This window comes from Panthera pardus, unplaced genomic scaffold (assembly GCF_024362965.1).
Source record: "Panthera pardus isolate Hobbes unplaced genomic scaffold, ASM2436296v1 HiC_scaffold_6, whole genome shotgun sequence".
Classification (NCBI taxonomy): Eukaryota; Metazoa; Chordata; class Mammalia; order Carnivora; family Felidae; genus Panthera; species Panthera pardus.
The window spans coordinates 98,992,704-99,013,600 of NW_026526991.1; the positions used below are offsets into that span (position 1 = coordinate 98,992,704).

The window sequence follows — 20,897 nt, forward strand, 5'->3', positions numbered from 1 at the left end:
TATTTGGGCACTCCGAAATTAGATGCATATAATTCACAATTGGTATATCCTTTTGATCAATTGATCCCTTAATCATATATAATGACTTTCTTTGTCTATTTTTACTGTTTTAAATTAATAGGTATTTTGTTTTATATCAAAGTATAGCTACCCTGCTCTCTTTGGGTTACCATTTTCATGGAGTATTTTTTTCCATCCCTTTACTTTCAGGCTATTAGTGTCCTTAAAGCTTAAATTAGTCTCTTGTAGGCGGCATATAGTTGGGCTTTGTTTGTTTGTTTGTTTGTTTAATGATTATTTATTTTGAGAGAGAGAGAGAGAGAGAGCAGGGGAGGGATAAAGAGAGAGGGGGACAGAGGATCCAAAGCAGGCTCTGTGCTGACAGCAGAGAGCCTGATGTGGGGGCCTGAACCCACGAACCATGAGATCATGACCTGAGCTGAAGTCAGATGCTTAATTGACTGAGCCACCCAGGCGCCCCTCTCTTTGCCATTTTTATTTTCATAAGGCATGTCTAGTGGTGATAAATTCCCTCAGGTTTTGCTTGTCCAGGAAAGTCTGTATCTCTTCTTCATCTGAAGGACAACTTTGCCAGGTCAAGTATGCTGGGCTGACAGGGTTCGTTCATTCATTTGTTTGTTTTTCCTAGCATTTGAGTATATATTATCCCAATCTTTCCTGGTTTTGCAAGATTTCTGCTAACAAATCTTCTAATAACATTATTGGGAATTCCCTAGTATGTGATGAGTCTTTGTTTTGCCTTGCTGCTCTCAAAATTCCCTTTCTTTGATTGTTGAGAGCTTTATTATGATGTGTCACAGCAAAGATCTCTGGGTTGAATCTGTTTGGATATCTTTGCACTTTTCGTACCTGAATGTCCATGTGACTCCCCGGACTTGGGTAGTTTAAACTCATTATTTCTTTAAATAAATTTTCTATTTCTCCTTATCTTTTCCTCCTGGGACTCCCATAATGTGAATATGATTTCTTTAGAAAAGAAACATAGGTTTCATTTTTCATTCTTTTTTTATTAAAAATTTTTAATGTTTATTTATTAAAATTTTTTTTTAATTTTAATTTTTTTTTTTGAGAGAGAGAGACACAGAGAGAGAGAGAGAGAGAGAGAGAGAGAAAGCAGGGGAGCAACAGAGAGAGGAGACACAGGATCCAAATCAGGCTCCAGGCTTTGAGCTGTCAGCACAGAGCCCATGTGGGGCTCGAACTCACGAACCGTGAATTCATGACCTGAGCCAAAGTCAGACGCTCAACCGACTGAACCACCCAGGTGCCCCTAATGTTTATTTATTTTTGAGAGAAAGAGAGAGAGAGAGCAAGTGAGGGAGGGGCAGAGAGAGACACACACAGAATCCGAAGCAGGCTCCAGCCTCTGAACTGTCAGCACAGAGCCCCTGTTGCAGGGTTTAGACTCATGAACCATGAGATCATGACCTGAGCTGAAGTTGGCTACTTAACTGACTGAGCCACCCAGGCGCCCCTGTTCTTTTTCATTTTAATTTCTTCTCCTCTGAGTGGATAATATTAAGAGACCTGTCTTCAGGTTCTCAGAGTTTTCCTTTTGCCTGATTGAGCCTGCTGCTGAAGCTCTCTGTTTCATTTCTGATTTTATTCATTTTATGGAGCTTCAGCTCCAGAATTTCTGTTATTTGATTTGATTTTTTTATTTTTAATGATTTTTATTTTTTGTTTACTTCTAGTTTGTGCAGCACAGTCTGGGCATGCTGGTCAAAGTCCAACTCTTTCCCCAGGGCAGTAACAGGACAGCAGCTGCACATCCCTTGTGGTGGCCTATTAGAGACATGTCAGAACCCAGGGGAGTCCCTGGGTCCCTGGGGACGGGTGGCAGAGAAGTGACAGCTGGCCCTGGCAATGACTGGTCAGAGCTGAGAACTGGAATCCCAGGGTGGAATCAGGACAGCGGCAGCTCACCATTAAAGTGGCATTGGAGGCATGACTTGGTACCCAGTGGGTGGAGCCACAACCGTTCTGCTCTGTATATAGCAAGGTGTTGTGGCATCCTGGTCCTGGAGAATGGGGCACAGCAGTGACTGGGGCCCCTGAGGACAGGTGTCATCACAGTGGACATCTCATCTTGAGAAGGAGATGTAGCAGCAGGGACTCTGGGCTGTTCCATCATCTGGGATCCCCGTTGGTGAAGGCTGTGGGGTTCCTCCGTAACAAAGGCTGCACATCTCCGTGGTGGGGAAGCCTGCTGGGTTTCTCCCATTCTCTTTTTCCCTGGGTAGGGGGTGGTGGTGAAATTCCTCCGATGGGACCTTTTTGGCACCAAGATTCTCTGGCCTGGGGGATGGAGTGATGCCTTCTTATCTGAATTGGGAACATGTTAATTTGGGCAACCTGAAATTTTCTCGAATGTTAGAAAAAAAAAATCTCTGAGACTTTAGTATAATCCAAAGAAATAACATCATCACCTAAGGTAGCTCCATTTTAGTTTTTCAAGGTCAAGTGCTAGATAGAAAAATTTGTTTAAGGATAGGTATTTCATTAATCAATTTGAGTCTCCACAAGTGAAAAATAACAATAATAGATACAGGAAGCAAGAAAATGAAATGAGGAACTGAGACAGGTCAGTGTATCTTTTTGCCGAAGAATAAAGAGAGAGTTTTTATTGTAAGACCTTTAAGACATCTCACAGCACTGACAATTTTCCTTCCTTGTTAGTTTATCCCTTATGTTTCTTTGTAGTTACTAGTTAACTAAAAACCTCAGAAACTCTCAAAGAGCCCACGAGTTTAAAAAAAAAAATTTTTTTTAATGTTTATTTTTGAGACAGAGAAAGACAGAGCATGAACAGAGGAGGGGCAGAGAGAGAGGGAGACACAGAATGGGAAGCAGGCTCCAGGCTCTGAGCCATCAGCCCAGAGCCTGATGTGGGGCTTGAACTCGAGGACTCTGAGATCCTGACCTGAGTTGAAGTTGGACGCTTAACCGACTGAGCCACCCAGGCGCCCCATAGGGCCCATGAGTTTTCACAAGGAATAATAAAATACAGAGAAGTAGACAGCCTGTAAGCGAACACATTTTTATTGAATATTTACTATTTTTCTGGTGCTAGGGAAACAGTGGGACACCTAAGAGTCCCTGATTTAAACCATAACTCTGGGGTGCCTGACTAGCTCAGTCTCTAGAGTGTACAATTCTTGATCTTGAGGTCATGAATTCAAGCCCCATGTTGGGCAGAGAACTTACTTAAAAACAAAAAACAAAAAACAAAAAACTGTAACTCTTACCTGTTAATGAAATAGACATTGAAAACATACATAAGCCTATAAATAAATTAATTAAACAAAAATAAACAAGCTCTGAGATAGCAAAGTTTTCCTTCTTAAGGTTGATCACAGAGAAGACAATATATTTAGGGTTGAAGAGAGTTATTATTAAATGGTCAGAGTCATGCTGGCAGATTTGAATCTTAAAACACATGAGATGGAATAAATGCGGGAGAACAGGGGTAAGGTGATCTGTGAGAGGGTTGTGTTCTGGTGGTTTATAAAAACATGAAACTTTCTAGACTAACAAACGTATACTGAAGTGTAACAGAAATAAACCTCTTCCTCTTTTCCCATGATTCATCGAAGTTCTGCATAATGGAAATTTGACTTTTTCTTTTCTTTTAAAGTAGGCTCTAAGCCCAACATGGGCTCAGACTTGTGACCTTGACATCAAGAGTTCCATGCTTCACCAACTGAGCCAGCCAGACACCCTTGACAAGGGTATTTTTATGACTCACTTGTGAAGTGCAATCCTATTGAAAGACGCTGCTTTGTTGTGCGTAATCAGACTTCTTGTTCTAATGTATAATTTTCATTTAGTTTGATCTCCATACTGAGTTCCAAATAAGTACGTCCTGCTGTTTCACTTAGAGATCTTAAATAAGAATTTAAAACTTAACAAGTTGAAATAAGGCCCTAGATTTTACCAAAAAACTGCCTCTTCTAGAGCTCCCCTCTTAAGTAGATGGATTCAACATAAACCCAGGTGCTCAAAATTATAAATCTAAGAATCAGTTTTCAATAATTTTCCTCTTTTTACCCTCTGTTTTGTGCTGGTCTCAGCCTATCAATAGTGGTGCTATCAGCTAGACATGCCTGGGGAGTTCACAAGGACCCATGGCAAGTCCCCACAGACATCTATCTTCCCTTTTGGGATCAATGTTGTCCGGACCAGCCTTTGTGGTTCTTTTTGTGATTGCAAGATGCCCCCAGCAATAACCATCAGGAAACTTTAAAAAAAAAAAAAAAAGTGTTTATTAGTTCAAGTCCTGGCATGCCTGGGGCCACACATTGAGGTCAGGGGAAGAGACAAAGAGAGGCTGTATAAGCCTAGGGTTCTGCTTTTATTGGGGGTGAGGGTGGGGAGGTTTTAGGGTTTTGTGGTTTAATCTCTTTACTGATGAATTTAAAACTGAAGAGTGGTATTTGAAGTGTAGAAGGGGAAAAACAAGCAGCCAAATGGTCAGTTATCTAAGTCAACCACAGGTCTCTAAAGCAAAGGAAACGTGGTGGTGGTTGGTGAGGGGGGCTTGCAATATTGGAGGAGGTCATCAAGATGTGACCACTGATTGCCCTGGTAACTGGACCCAGGCAATTGGAAATCCCCAGTCCCTCTCCTGTCCTCGGAGTGTATGTTCTGCCTCTTATTCTGCATTTGGGGTCATTTTAAGGATGTAGTTCGGAGTGAGTAATGTGTTTTTGAGACCATCTGGACTGAATCCGTGATTGAACCCCGCTAGGGACTCTATACAAACTTTCAAAATCTGGGGGGCAGATGTGATGATTTACTAGTAGCCAGCCTAGACAAGCCTCATTTGTAAGTTCTCTGGCTTCTTAAAACCGGCCCCTGCCAGTCTGGAGTGGTCTGCTTCTTTCTTCAGTCTCTCCTTGCCCTCTGTGTATGAGGGTCAATCTCAGATTTCATCCAGGGAACTCCTGAGATTGTGGCCAAAAGAAGGCCTGCCTCTTTAGTTACGTTGTTGGCAATGTGTTTGAGATAGCCATCTTTGAGGTGGATGGTTTTCAGTCAAAAGCTTAAGTCGGCCATTTGCATTACCATAAAAATAAAACCCAAACTGTCAGGTGCTTATACTACACCCTCTCGTCTATTATCAAATCCTATTTCTTAGAACTTTAAGATGATTATTAGTAACACCCCTCTACTCTCTGGGTTTTAGGGAAATTATGAAATAGACAAAGGAATCAGGAAGGAATCCGAATACCAGCTTTATTTCTGGTAAAACTGTACTGGAAAATGTGGATGGGATTTGCAGCTAAAAAGTGTTTCCTATTACTGTCTCAGCGTCAGGTCTGAAATGGAAATCTGTTTGGGGAGAGGGGTGTAGGCTGGATGCAGAAAAATTCCTCTTTTTCACCTTCCTGTAGAGAGCCCAGAGAGAAAAGGGACACTTAGATCCTGGTTTTTAATTAATTCTTCACAACGGAAATAATGAAAGCATCAAACCCCATCTCAAGAGTCTAGGATACTGTGAGAAATGAAGAGACCCAGAAATGTATTGGAAGTATTGGTGGACATTCTTCTTTAGGGATTGAGGACAAATACAGAGAAGAGAGAATGGTTTTTACCATGCTGTCTTCCTTGTTTTGTTTTGTTGTTGTTTTTTTTAAATAATGTTTTAAAATGTTTATTTATTTTTGAGAAAGAGACAGAGCATGAGTGGTGGAGGGGCAGAGAGAGAGGGAGACGCAGAATCTAAAGCAGGCTCCAGGCTCTGTGCTGACAGCTCAGAGCTTGATTGAGGGGCTCAAACTCATGAACCATGAGATCATGACCTGAGCCGAAGTTGGCAACTTAACTGACTGAGCCACCCAGGCACCTCTGCCTTCCTTGTTTGAATCAACTTTATTGAGGCATATTTTATATAATAAGATACACCTTAGTTCAGGCTGCTAAAACAAAGAACCAGGGACTGGTGGATTATAAACAACAGAACATATTTCCCTGCAATTCTGAAAGCTGGAAGTCTGAGATCAGGGTTCCAATGTTGCAGGCTGACTGCGTCTGAGGACCCAGACAGGGTCCCACAGGATCAGTCAGGAGGGTCCTTGGCTTTGTGTGGAATAGAAATCAAATGTGAGCTGAGAGAAAGTGAGAGCAGAGTTTATTGAAGACATAGAGTGTAGACACAGAACATCCAGGACCTGGGAAAAGAAAAAAGTGAGTCTTACCTTAGTTTGGGGTCTGGAGTTTTTATGGAGGCTTGTGTTATGCTGCATGTGTCTTCTCAGGCATCCAGGAACAAAGACAAGTGTTTAGGTGTCCTTCAAAAGTCACTTATGCCCCAGAGCCAGGGTGTTGGAGAACTTCATGGCGACCCACCCAGTAACTTTTTAGATGTTACTTGTTGTGCCAGAAGACTCCAAAGAAATCATTATTAACTCCTTGATCTTTACAAGGAGGACATACATTATCTGTTTCTTAAGGCTGTAGAAGATGGAAGTGTAGATTCTAGCAAGAATAGAAGCTGGAAAAGGAGCAACAAAGACCATTTTTCATGGTGTCCCTTTAGCTGTCCTGTCTAGCCAACATGGTCTGGTTCTGGTGAGAGCCCTCTTTCAGATGGCAGACTGCTGTCTTCTCACTGTATCCACTCCTGGGGTCTCTCATGAGGCCACTAATCCCATTCAAGAGGGCTCTTCTCTTATGGCCTAATCAACTCCCAAAAGTTCTGCCTCCTCATACCATCACATTGGTGTTAAGATTTCAACATATGGATGGGGGGGGGGGGAGGGACACCAATTTTAAATGTCCATTTCAATGACTTTTGACAAATTTTTACACCCTTATACATTCTAACAAAGTCATGATAAAACATTTGCATTACACCAAAATTCTCTTAAGCTGCTTCTTAGCCAATTCTACTCTCAACCCCAGCCTCAAGAGACCATGGATCTGTTGTGAATATAAATTAGATTTTTCTTTCCTGGACTGTCATGTAAACAAAATTATACAGTGTGTATTCTTTTGTCTATGGCTTCTTTCACTTAGCATACTGTTTTTGAGATTCATCCATATTATTGTGCCTATCAGTGTTTAATTCCTTTTTATTCATTTTATTTTTTTTCAATTTTATTTTTTAAATTTACATCCAAATTAGTTAGCATATAGTGCAATAATGATTTCAGGAGTAGATTCCTCCATGCCCCTTACCCATTTAGCCTATCCCCCCTCCCACAGCCCCTCCCGTAACCCTCAGTTTGTTCTTCATATTTAAGAGTCTCTTATATTTTGTCCCCCTCCCTGTTTTTATATTATTTTTGCTTCTCTTCCCTTATGTTCATCTGTTCTGTGTCTTAAAGTCCTCATATGAGTGAAGTCATTTGACTTTTGTCTTTCTCTGACTAATTTTGCTTAGCATAATACCCTCTAGTTCCATCCACATAGTTGCGAATGGCAAGATTTCATCCTTTTTGATTGCTGAGTAATACTCCATTGTATACATATATATACCACATCTTCTTTATCCATTCATCCATCGATGGACACTTGGATTCTTTCCATACTTTGGCTATTGTTGATAGTGCTGCTATAAACATCGGGGTGCCTGTGCCCCTTCAAAGCAGCACCCCTGTATCCCTTGGATAAATGCCTAGTAGTGCAATTGCTGGGTCATAGGGTAGTTCTATTTTTAGTTTTTTGAGGAACCTCCATACTGTTTTCCAGAGTGGCTGCACTAGCTTGCATTCCCAACAGCAAGTTTAATTCCTTTTTATTGATGACTAGTATTCCACCGTACAAATGTAACACAAATTGTTTATCCATTTTCCTGTTGATGAACATTTTGGTTGTTTCAAGAATTTAGCTATTATGAATATATTTGCTATGAATATTTATGTGCAAGTCTTTTTGTGAGCACATGTTTTCATTTATCTTGAGTAAATTCTTAGAAGTGAAATTGAAGATGTCTATGTAAATCTTTTGAAACCTGCCAAATTTCTGATGAGAAGTCTGTGGTCTTTCTTTACTTTGTTCCTTTGTACATAATGTATTTTCTTTCTTTCTCTGCTTTTAAGATTTTCTTACTATTGCTTTTTTTTTTAAGTAATTTGGTTACACTGTACCTTGAGTTTGTGTGTGTGTGTGTGTGTGTGTGTGTGTGTGTTTGTGTGTGTGTGTCCTGCTTGGGGTTCATTAAGTTTTTTGCATCTATGTGTTTATAGTTTTCAGCTACTTTGGAAAATTTTTAATTATATTTTCACTCAAATAGTTTTCTTGATCCCTTTTGTGGGACTCCAAATATATGTATCAGACTACTTGATATTATGCCACAGGTCTCTGACATGTTCATTTTTTCAGTCTTTTTTTTCTCTGAAAAAAATTGGATAAGTTCTATTGCTGTGTCTTCAAATTCACTTAACTATTCTTCTTCAGTGTCTAATTTAGTATTAATTCCATCCAATGAAAATTTTATTTCAGATATTTCATTTTTTTAATCTCTAGAATTTCCATGTTTTTAAAAAATGTCTTCCAATTCTCTCAGAATGATCATGTTTTCCTTAGGACACTTTTATCTGATATCTGTTAAATGTTTTCTACTTCACCCTTTCTCCTCTACTTAAGATTTATGTGTAGAAAATAAACACATTATTAGTCTGATAGAGTTTCCTTTGGATAACAACGGTATACCTTCCCTTTAATGAAAATGGGATTCCACCAGGTAGGTTTTTTTCCCCATGAGTCATGAGTCCTCCCTTCCTCTCAGGGCTGACACACCCAATGTTGTCTCTCCTGGTGCCCCATTAGCATAAATTATCCTTCTGTACATTTTTTTCCTTGGAGTTGTGGGTCTCAAACTTACCTTGCCCTTTGGAATCTCAGGAGATTTAAACAATTCTGAGGTCCGATACTCATTCCAGGCCAATTAAATCAGAACCTATGGGAGTGGCACCCAAACACTGATATTGTTTTAAAGCTGCTCACTTATCTCCAATATGAAACCCATACTTATTCCCTCAGGACACGTGCAATGTCTCCATACCCTTGAAATATATATAGCCTTTGAAATTTCCCCTTGTAATTTTAGAAACATTCCATGCTTCTCTTTTCAACTTTGGTAGGGCATTTCCATATCTACCCATTCACATTTTTTATATGTATTTGCATTGATTTTAACATCTTTATTTGCCTAAGATTTTTTTCTATTTCATCTATTTAAAAAATATGTTAGCAAATAGTTACTCCAAAGAGATTTTGTTGTTTTGAAATCTCTAACTATAGTTATTTCTTCCTGTTTATTGTATTTTTAAAAAGTGTTTGTTTATTGAGAGAGAGAAAGAGAGAGAGAGAACGTGTTAGCAGGGGAGGGCCAGAAAGAAGGAGAAAGAGAATCCCAAGCAGTCTTTGCACTGTTAGTGAAGAGCCTGACAGGGGGCTTAATCTCATGAACCATGAGATCATGACCTGAGCTGAAGTCAAGAGTCATTGTTTAACTGACTCAGCCACCCAGCTGCCCCACGTTTAACCAATTTTTTATTTATTTAAAAATTAGTTTTATTTTATTTATTTTAGAGAGAGAGAGAGGGCATAAGCAGGAGCGAGGGGCAGAGGGAGAAAGAGAATCTTAAGCAGACTCCAGACTCAGCACAGAGCCTGACTCGGGGGTCAATCCCCCAACCCTGGGATTGTGACACGAGCCCAAGTCAAGAGGCAGACGCTCAACCAACTGAGCCACCCAGGTGCTCCTATTCTATTTTTTAAATTTAATTTTTTATTTTCTTGATGAGTCTTGCTGAAATTTGGATATCTTTTTAGTCTTTTGGATAAGTAACCTTTTAGTTTTGTTAATTTCTCCATTTTTTATTTTCCATTTTATGGGCTTCTACCTTTATCTTTAGTATTTTTCTTTCCTCTTCCCTCCCTCCCCCTTATTTCCTTCCTTATTTCCTTTTTTCCCTCTTTCCCTCCTTCCTTCCTTTTTTCCAATTGCTAAAGAGAATGGTTTACTCCTTTGAGTTTCTTGATGAATATATTTAAAGCAAATTATCCAGTGTAAAGCTAATTAGAGTCAAAGCCGTCCAATTAGTGGCTGTTTAGTGCCAGATTTTTTCTTTACTTCATCTTAGCCAAAAGGCCGAGAAGTGATAGTGCCAGATTGTTTTCTTAATCATTATGTTTTTTTTAAAGTTTATTTACTTATTTTGAGAGAGAGAGAGAGAGAGAGAGAGAGAGAGAATTCCAAGCAAGCTCCACACCATCAGCCTCAAAGCCTGATGTGGGACCCATACTCACAAACCATGAGATCATGACCTGAGCCAGAATCAAGAATTGGATGCTTACCCAACTGAGCCACCCAGACACCCCAATCATTACGTTATGAATTTCTCTTAAAGAGCACTTTAAGTACTTTAACAATTTTCCTGTACGTGCATTTTGGCTTTCTCTGATAAATTTTGAGATGTAATTTAGGTGTGTTTTTTTTTTCCAAAAAAAAAAAAAAAACCACCAAATTTTAATTGTGGCAAAATACATATATAGAATTTAGTCACCTTAACAATTTTCAAGTGTACCATTTAGTCGTATTTAGTACATTCATATTGTTTTGTTTTGTTTTACACTACCACTATCAATCTTCAGAACTCCTTTTATCATCCAAAATTATAAGTTTATTTATTTATTTATTTAAAAAAATTTTTTTTTAACTTTTATTTATTTTTGAGACAGAGAGAGACAGAGCATGAATGGGGGAGGGTCAGAGAGAGAGGGAGACACAGAATCTGAAACAGGCTCCAGGCTCTGAGCTATCAGCACAGAGCCTGACGCAGGGCTCGAACTCACGGACCGCGAGATCACGACCTGAGCCGAAGTCAGATGCTTAACCGACTGAGCCACCCAGGCGCCCCCAAAATTATAAGTTTATACTCATCAAACCATAACTCCCCATTCCTCCCATTTCTCAACCTTTGGCAACCACTATTCTTTTTGTCTCTATAAATTTCACTACTCTAGGTCCCTCACATAAGTTGAATCAGACAGTATTTGTCCTTTTGTGCCTGGTTTATTTCGCTTAGGATAATAGTCTCAAGCTTCATCCGTGTTGTAGCATGTGTCAGAATTTTCTTTTTTGAGGCTCAATAATATTCCATTGTATGCATATCCTACAATTTATCCATTCATCCACTGATGAACATTTGGGTTGTTTTTACTTTTTGATTATTATGAACATGGGTTCATATGAATATGGGTATGCAAATGTCTCTTAGAGACCTAGTTTCAATTCTTTTGAGTATATGCTCACAAGGCATGATAGGTGCATAATACGGTAATTCAATTGTTGATTTTTTGAGGAACTGCCATATTTTCCATAGCAGCTGCCACAATCTACATTCCCACCGGTAGTGCCCAAAGTTTCCAATTTTTCTGCATCCTTGACAACACTTATTATTTTCCATTTTTTTGGGTGTGTGTGTGTATGTGTGTGTGTTTTGTTTCGTTTTGTTTGTAGTAGCTGTCCTAATGGGTGTAAAGTGTCTCATTGTGGTATTCTCCTAATGGTTAGTGATGCTGAGTATCTTTTCATGTGCTTGTTGGCCATTTGTATATCTTTTTGGGAGAAATGTCTTCAAGTCCATTGCCATTAAGAAAATTTTTTTTAATGTTTATTTTTTAGAGAGAGAGAGAGAGAGAGAGAGAGAGTGAGCAGGGGGAGGGGCAGAGAGAGAGGGAGACACAGAATCTGAATCAGGCTCCAGGCTCTGAGCTGTCAGCACAGAGCCTGACGCAGGGCTTAAACTCACAAGCAGCGAGATCATGTCTTGAGCTGAAGCTGGATGTTTAACTGACTGAGCCACCCAGGCACCCCAGCCGTTGCCCCTTTTTAAATTGGGTTGTTTGTTTTTGTTATTCAGTTGTCGGAGTTATTTATATACAAATATATTAATCCACTTATCAGGTAAGTGATTTGCAAATATTTTCTCTCATTACATAGGTTGTCTTTTCACTGTGTTGATTATGTCCTTTGGTGTACAATAGTCTTAAATGTATGTATTTTTACTTCTGTCGTTTGTGCTTTCAGTGTCATGTGCCCGAAATTGTTGTCAAATACAAGTCCTACAGCTTTTCCCCTTTTATTCTGAGTTTGATGGTTTTAGCTCTAATGTTTAGGTCTTTCATTCATTTTGAGTAACTTTTGTGTGTGGTGCAAGGGTCCAACCTCATTCTTTTTTTAATTTTTAAATTTTTTATCGTTTAGTTATTTTAGAGAGAGAGAGAGCAGGAGAGGGGCAGAGAGAGAGAGAGGGAGACAGAGGATCAAAAGCAGGCTCCATTCTGAGCCAAAATCAGACACTTAATTGACTGGGCCACCCAGTTGCCCCAACCTCATTCTTTTGCATGTGGATATCCAGTTTTCCAACATCAGTAGTTGAAAAAAAATTTTTTTTCCATTGAATGCTTTTGGCACCATTGTTGAAAATCATCTGACTATATATACAAGGACTTATTACTGGGTACTTTCAGAAATAGTTTGAAATTCTCTTACAAAGTTACACAGAATCCAGTAACTATATACTCCAAGCTATATGCTCCAATAAGTTGGAAACTTATGTGAAGAGAAAAACCTGCACATAACTGTCCATAGTAGTTTTGTTCATACTCACCCAGAACTAAAAGCAGCCAAGACAACCCCTCAGTATGCAATTGGATAAATGAACTATGGTACAGCCAGACAATGGAATATTATTTAGAGCTGAAAAGAAATGAGCTATCAAGTTATTAGAGGGCGTGGAGAAAACGTAAAGTCATATTACTAAGTCAAAGAAGCCAATCATAAAAGACAGTGTACCTAAAAGACAATGCACTGACTTTGTATAGTGATTCCAACTATATGACATTCTGCAAAAAGCAAAACTTTGAAGGGAGTAAATAGATCAGTGGTTGCCATGGTTTCAGAGGGGGCGGGAGGGATGAGTAAATGGAGCATTGAAGGGCAGTGAAACTATTATGTCTATTCTTGGTTGATACACATCATTATGCCTTTGTCAAAACATTACAGTGTAACACAAAGCGTGAACCCTAATATCAACTATGGACATTGATTGATAATAGTATGTCAATGTTGATTCATTGATTTTAATAAATGTACCACACTGGTGCGAAATGTTCATGGTGGGGAAGGCTGTGTGTATGTTTCCAGAGGGAATATGTGGTAACTGTATTTTCACTCAATGTAGCTGTGAAACTAAAACTATTTAAAAAATAATGTCTATTGAGTTATTAAAAAAAAAGGTTTAGAGAAGTAAAAAAAGAAGAGAATTCTTTGCGTGTGTGAATAAGAATGGCTTAACTGATTAATTGGATTGTTGAGATATTTGATCTCTCTGCTTATTTTTAGTGTGCTTAATGTGCCAGTTCAGAAAAATGTGCTAATACCTCCAGCTATAAATTTTGATTTACCCATTTCCCCCTCTACATCTGTCAGTTGTTCTTTCATATATTTTTAATCTCTCTCCACTATTATGATTAAATCTTCTTTTATCGTTCCTTTTAACAATATGTAATATTCTTCTTCTTCACTTATATTATTTTGCATTGAATTCTATTTTATTAGAACTTCAAATTGATACTCAAGCTTTCTTTTAGCTCATATTGCTTGAATCTTTTTTTTCTTTTATCTTTTCTTTGTTTCGTTTTTGATTTCATTTCATTGTTTCAAATTTTTTGATTTTTCTGCTTGTTTTCTGTATGTCTCTTGTAGACAACAGCCTTTGGTCCAGCTAGGTTTCTTTTTTTGTTTTGTTTTGTTTTGTTTTTTGGTCTCTGTTTTTTTTTTTTTTAATAGTAAGTTTAACCCATTCCTATTTATTGTGATTATTTTATACACATCATTGTCATTTCATATTTTCAGCGTACTCTGTTTCCATTTTATTTCTTTTTAACAATTGCTTCCTGCTTTTCATTAGATTAATCAAACTGTTTTCTTATTTTAAAAAGTTACGTTGTATTTTTGTCTTATGGTGGTGGGTACTCTTAATCTCAGATTCATACTTGTGATTGTTGTGTTTACTAATTTGTTTTTATTTATTTATTTATTTATTTATTTTTAACGTTTATTTATTTTTGAGACAGAGAGAGACAGAGCATGAACGGGGGAGGGACAGAGAGAGAGGGAGACACAGAATGGGAAGCAGGCTCAGGGCTCCGAGCCGACAGCCCAGAGCCCCACGCGGGGCTCGAACTCACGGACCGCGAGATTGTGACCTGAGCTGAAGTCGGTCGCTTAACCGACTGAGCCACCCAGGCGCCCCTATGTTTACTAATTTCTTAGACATTGTATTGGGATAGACTGTATTATACTGTGAAAAACAGTTATACCAAAACAAAACAAACATGTTTCTTTCTCATGCTGCATATCAATTTCTAGTTGGCTAGGCTCTATCTGACACATGGAGCAGCCACGACGTGGAAAAATGGCAATGACCCTGGAGGAAAGAGTGCTCTGGAGGGTCTCTCATCAGTAGTACATACCTTGACCCAAAAGTGACACATGTCACGTAATCCTGGCCAAATGAGCCACAAAGCTCTACTTCTCTTCAGTGACTAAAAAGGAAAATCGTCCCGTATGATCAGAAGACAGTAAACCTAGAATATTTGACAAGCATAAGTAATAACTAACATGCTTCTCAGTGTCTATCTCTACTTCTCCTAAAAGAGACAAGCAATGTTAGCACATTTTTTTTTTAATGTTTATTTTTAAGAGAGAGACAGAGTGTGAATGGGGCAGGAGCAGAAAAAGAGGGACGCACAGAATCCAAAGCAGTCTCCAGGCTCCTAGCTGTCAGCACAGAGCCTGACACAGGGCTCGAACCAAACCCGGAGATCCTGACGCTTAACTGCTCCACTCAGGTGCCCTTTGGTTAGCACGTTCTTAGTTGCTTTTTTGGTTTTGTTTTTTTTTTTTTGTTTTTTTTTTTTTTGCTTTTTACCTCTCTGTGCTCCACGTTGCTATGGTCTGGAATTAACTTTTAGACTGTTACAGAAATTCTTTTAAGAATTTCTTTGGTCTTAGGTTTTTCAAGACAACAATGAACTTCACTAAAGGCCTTGGGTCATTTTATAGAACAATACATTTTATTAAAATGTTTGATTCTCCTCTTTCCTATCTCTGGCAGCACTTGGCTGTATTTGTTCATATGTTTAAGGACCTCTTTGTATTTTCAGTGATAGATTTCTTGGGGTAGAATATTCTTATAATGTTCTTGTATGTAAAAGACCGTTTGGCTGGATATAAATGTTAGATTCCAAATACTTTTTTAATAGGTAAAAAAAAAAAATATTATTCCACTGTCTTCTTGCACCCAGTGTTACTATTGAGAAAGATGAGGTAAATCAGATTTTTCTTTCTTTGTAGGAGATTTGTTCTTTTTCTCTGGACTCTTTTTTTTTAATTTTTTTAAAATATTTATTTATTTTTGAGAGACAGAGTGAGACAAAGTGAGACTGGGGGAGGGGCAGAGAGAGAGGGAGACACAGGATTGGAAACAGGCTCCAGGCTCTGAGCTGTTAGTACAGAGCCTGACGCGGGGTTCGAACCCACAGACCGTGAGATCATGACCTGGGCTGAAGTCGGAAGCTCAACTGACTGAGCCACCCAGGCACCCCTCTCTGGACTCTTTTAAGATACTCCTTCTACCTTTGGTATTCTTAAGTTATGGTAATTTGTCTTAATATGTAATTTTATCTCTAGCTTTTGTTATGCTCTGAATCCTTTCAACAGCCAAAATTCTGTTCAAAATGATTCATCTTGTGACTTATTTTTCTTTTCATTAGTAAGAACTTCATTACCCAGAAGCTACATAACTCCATTACAGTTTTTCTCTTTTTGTGATGCTGGTGGCCACTGGTGGGGTATTCGATGACTAGATTCATTAATTCACTGGGTCCCAAAATGCTGATATTGTGATTGTATAATTTCCTTGTCATTTACCTGCTGGGATACTTTTAATAAGAGATTCTTCCTCTCAACTATTGTACCAGTAACATTTCATCTAAGAAACACAGGTTATATACTTGATTCTTTCAATTTACTTACTGATTATCAAACATTAGTGCATTTGTTCTCTGTAACTCTGGTAAGGTCGTTCAATTAATTCTTTTTTTTTTAAATTTTTTTAAATGTTTATTTATTTCTGAGACAGAGAGAGACAGAGCATGAGACGGGGAGGGGCAGAGAGAGAGAGAGGGAGACACAGAATCCGAAGCAGGATCCAGGCTCTGAGCTGTCAGCACAGAGCCTGACGCGGGGTTCAATCTCGCAAACCGTGAGATCATGACCTGAGCCGAAGTCGGTCACTCAACTGACTGAGCCACCCAGGTGCCCCTCAATTAATTCTTATAATGCCATTATAAACTCATGGATTTAAATATTGGATGGGTGGCAATACATTGGAATTCTTCTTTTTTATTATTTTTTGATTTATTAAAGATCAAATAATATTATTTTTGACCAGAGAAAGACTCTTCAAGTTGACTTCTGAGTATTTCAGACACAATCTTGGAAGTATTTGATAACTTCCTTGCTATTTGGAGTGATTTGAGGTTCATTCCAGATTCCTTCCCCCAGACATGAAGTCATCTGTTTTTATGAGAAACTTGGCTTTCTCTTAGTGGAAAATAGCATTTCAAGACTACAGTCACCATGTTAAGGATGGTCATTGTTCAGCTGGAAGAAGCTGATTTAAAATTTTTTAATTTTTAAAAATTAATATGTTATGGATATATACTTTAAAAAATTTTAAATGGTAAGTATTTTTTATTACATGTCATTGCTAATAAATAATATGTGCTTACTAAATACAGACACAAGCCAAATCCCTACTGGATACAAGAAACACTTTCTTTCCCTTTGTTGAGAGACACCTTCACTGACATCATGAAACCTCAATAATATTACTATTTTCTGTTGTCATCATTAGGCAGTTCTGTCCATTACCTGAAGGCTTCTAAAAGTAATTCAAGGAGAGAGAAAAGTAATTTGAAGAGAAAACAGAATCTGTTTAGGGAGTGATAAAAACAAACAGAAAACGTTCAGTGAGGATCAATACTTTATTTATTTATTATTCATTTATTTATTTGGGGAGTGATAAAAACAGAAAACTGTCAGTGAGGATCAATGCTACATTTGACTTTCTTAAAAACAATCTTACCCTACAGCTAAGATATGAGGTCATACTGTTTGGCTTAATAAAATATTACAACTTAAAAACAATTATCCTAAGAAACTGAATCCTTAATCGCTGAAGAAGGTCAAGGAAGAAACCCTGTGTCGGTCTCAGAACATGGCAGGAGGAAATGAGCAAATGTGGATACCCACCCCCAACGCAGCGCCGAGGACTTCGACTTCACTCTTGCCCTACTTCTCTCGCCTGGCTTTCTCGACTCTCTTACCCTTGTTCAAATTCAACAACCAGTTGCCACTATTTGAGATACAGCCACGTGAGTCTCCCATCCTGGTTTGTCGGTGTTCTAGGCATTGCCATAATATGTGTGGTGCTTCAGTATGTCGGGTGGGCCAGCAGGTCGGCACTAATGGGGTCAGCGGAGCCTCCGACTAGTAAGTCATCTATTTCCAGCCACCTGCCACCAGACGGGAGCAGGCTGCGGTACACGCCCTGTTTTTCCCTAGGAGCGTCAGACTCTTTGGGATGCCTGGGTGGCTTAGTGGTTAAATGTGTGACTTTGACTCAGGTCCATGATCTCAGTTCGTGGGTTCGAGCCCCACATCAGGCTCTGTGCTGACAGCTCAGAGCCTAGAGTCTGTGTCTCCCCCTCTCTCTGCCCCTCCCCCATTTGTGCGCCCTCTCTCTCTTTCTCTCTTCCTCTCTGCCAGACTCTTTTGGCGCAAACCTGGCCCTCTTTTGCCAGTTGCCTTCCCTTTCCAGGAAGCTCAGGTAGCACTGCTCAAGGGCTGCAACTATCTCTTTTCTTGCACAATCTGAACCAGTTCCTCTTTCAGAAGCTTCTCTTCTTCTACCCCTGAGGATGCAGGCTTCTTATTAACTTGTCGTTCTCATTCTGCTCCTCTTCAAGTTCCACAGACCAGTGAGCGACTGCATGCCTGCTTTCTGAGATCACCTCGTGGTACTTGGCTTCAAGATCCCGATGGAAAGCGGTCATTCACTGACGGTACCCTTCTCTCTCTTTTTCTCTTTCTGGGATTACCTGGACCAAATCCAACGAAAAGCAGCCAATCCCAGCATTGGAACCAACAGGGCGTGATTTCATCTGCTTCCATTACCTCCATCAGCCCTGAAATTAGGCCAGATATTCCAGTCCGGGGGGGGGGGGGGGGTCATTTAAGTTATTCATTGAGATGAACCCTCGGGCCGGAGCGCCGGCCCTGGGTCCCTTTGCACCACTGTCCACGGGGTCCTGGATACATACTTTTAACTCAAATTCAGGGCTGACCCTGCACTTTAAAATTGTGATGCAAATGTATTTTATTAGCATAACCATATTAATTCTTTCTTCACACCTTTGTCGCTTACACTAAACTTATCCAACAATAGTTGTGCTTAAATTGTTTTCGGAAAGCGATTTGTTTTTCATCCGTGTGACTGATTTTCTGTGACTCTGTACAAAGAGGCTATCGGCAAATGTAGGACCAAATACTTTTTTTTCTGGAGCATTTAAAAATACTTTATTTTTATTTCCATAGTCTCTTTCCTCAAAAAATTAGTTTGTTAATTAATTAATTATTTAGAGAGAGCACAAGCAGGGAAGGGGCAGAGAGGGAGAGGAAGAGAGAGAATCCCAAGCAGGCTCCGCAATATCAGTGCAGAACTCGATGTGGGGCTGGAAACCACCAACGGTGAGATCACGACCTGAGCTGAAATCAAGAGTCAGACGCCCAACTGACTGAGCCACCCAAGCACCCCCCAAAATTACTTTAATACTGTAAAATTAAGCTTATTAAGTAATTTAATTGAATTGGGATGTTCCTAGCGTTCTATATAGTCCTTTGTTCTTGTTGCCATATGTAGCCATTCAACTTGGGGCCAGTAAAAACCAAATCGGAGGCGTGGTCTCCAGGTGACCCACAGCTAGTGAAGTCTCCTTTATTCCCTGGGGAATGAATCGTTTCGGTTCCTATCTCCCATCTCTGTGCTGAAATTCACAGAGACTGTGTCAAGTTGAAGGGAGTTGATACAGTTGATACAGTAAACTGTGGCAAAGACGCTGGTGGTGCTTGGTGTTAAGTTTTTTGGGTCTTATTTCTGTGAAAAGCTGTGAAAATGGGATCTTTCTTGCCTCCGGAGTCAATATAATAGATATTAGATACCCGAGTGAGTGTGAAACTGAACCCTTAATGAGTGTTTTCTAAAATGCTAAGATCTTCACGTGCATTATTTCATTTCAAAGTCACTTCTGTATGAAATATGAAATATGTACTTTTTACTATTAAGAAAAAAAATAATGCCAAAGTGTTGATGTCTTGCCCAATAGGTCCAGCAAATTCCTGTCCATCTTCAGGCCTTAGCTCGAACACCAGTCTCCATAATTTTATGATGACTGCTATGTTAGACAGGTGCTCATCTGCTATCCTCTTTTATAGGAGGAAATAGAAGAGAAATGGTGTGAACTATGGAGTTAGCATATAAAAGCCCTGAAAACACTCCCTGGGGATGCTGAACTATCACATCTAGAACATTGTTTTCATAATTATTACAGTAAAAGAAAGGAGAGGCTTAGACTTCAATCTGTTGTTTGGATGGGGGCTGAGGGTTTTAAATAAATCAAGATGATGAGAACTCATCAAGATGATTGGATGATTACGAGATTCTTTTAAGGCAGTGTGGTTTCTCTGAGTCATGCGTTTTCTTACTACAAGTGACGTTCAGAGTTGTGGAGAGTCTCTTGTTAATATCATTTGTTTTCTGAGAATACAGAAGATGGCCAAAAGTAGAATACGGCTTCAGTTCCCCACATGGTCAATCTGGAATATAATGAACAGTGATACATTTCACTTCAAAGAAATCAGATCACGTGTGGGTGGGAGGAAGTGAACACATTTTAAAGATAGCTTTTTGCCTGCCTATCTGCAATATAAATGATCTAGTTGTCATGATCCCCCTGCAATTTTAACTTAATTACTAAGATGATTGCTTGACTCTTCTTTGTGAATTTCCTGACCAATTCAGAACGGGCTAGGTTGGTTCTTTTTTTTTTTTTTTTTTTTAGGTTGGTTCTTGAAACACTGCAACCATCAGTGGAGTTCAGAGCTGAGCTCACCAGGGTATCAGTGAGTTCTCACTGCTTGGGAAACTGATGGCCTAACCTGGGCCTTATGACCAAAACTTTGGTGGTTTGTTGAAGGCAGCTCTAAAGGATGCAGTTATCACCAGGTGTACCAAGAAAAAAGTGTTCACCATTCAAATTAATTTCAGAATGGTGTCTTATTCAACTTTAAGAGGAATGTATGGAAGAATCTCAGGACTCTTCTTTATGGGACCACCTGCATCGTGAATCTTCAGAGTGGGGTAATTGTAGGATATGCAGGGTTTTTCCAACTAATTTTTGGTGGTACTTCTTTTTATTCATTTATTTATTTTATTTTTTAACTTGCATCCAAGTTCCTTAGCATGTAGTGCAATAATGATTTCAAGAATAGAGTCCAGCGATTCATCCCCTACGTATAACACCCAGTGTTCATCCCAACAAGTGTCTTCCTTAATGCCCTTGTCCATTTAGCCCATCCCTCCCCCCACAACCCCTCCAGCAACCCTCACTTTGTTCTCTATATTTAGGAGTCTCTTATGTCTTGCCCACCTCCCTGTTTTTATTTTTGCTTCCTTTCCCTTATGTTCATCTGTTTTGTATCTTAAATTCCACATATGAGTGAAGTGATATGA

General features: G+C 39.2%; 1 protein-coding gene and 1 pseudogene across 1 annotated transcript in view; one reads left to right on the plus strand and one right to left on the minus strand.

The window, feature by feature from the left end:
* Positions 1-17,398: 17,398 nt before the first annotated feature.
* On the minus strand, positions 17,399-18,354 carry LOC109276073 (coiled-coil domain-containing protein 127-like; annotated as a pseudogene).
* Positions 18,087-20,897, plus strand: part of CLEC4D (C-type lectin domain family 4 member D) — a 31,345-nt gene continuing 28,534 nt past the window's right edge. The window contains exon 1 of the mRNA XM_019464613.2: positions 18,087-18,171. The gene's annotated coding sequence lies outside the window, so the exon portion shown is untranslated. The remainder of the gene's footprint in view (positions 18,172-20,897) is intronic.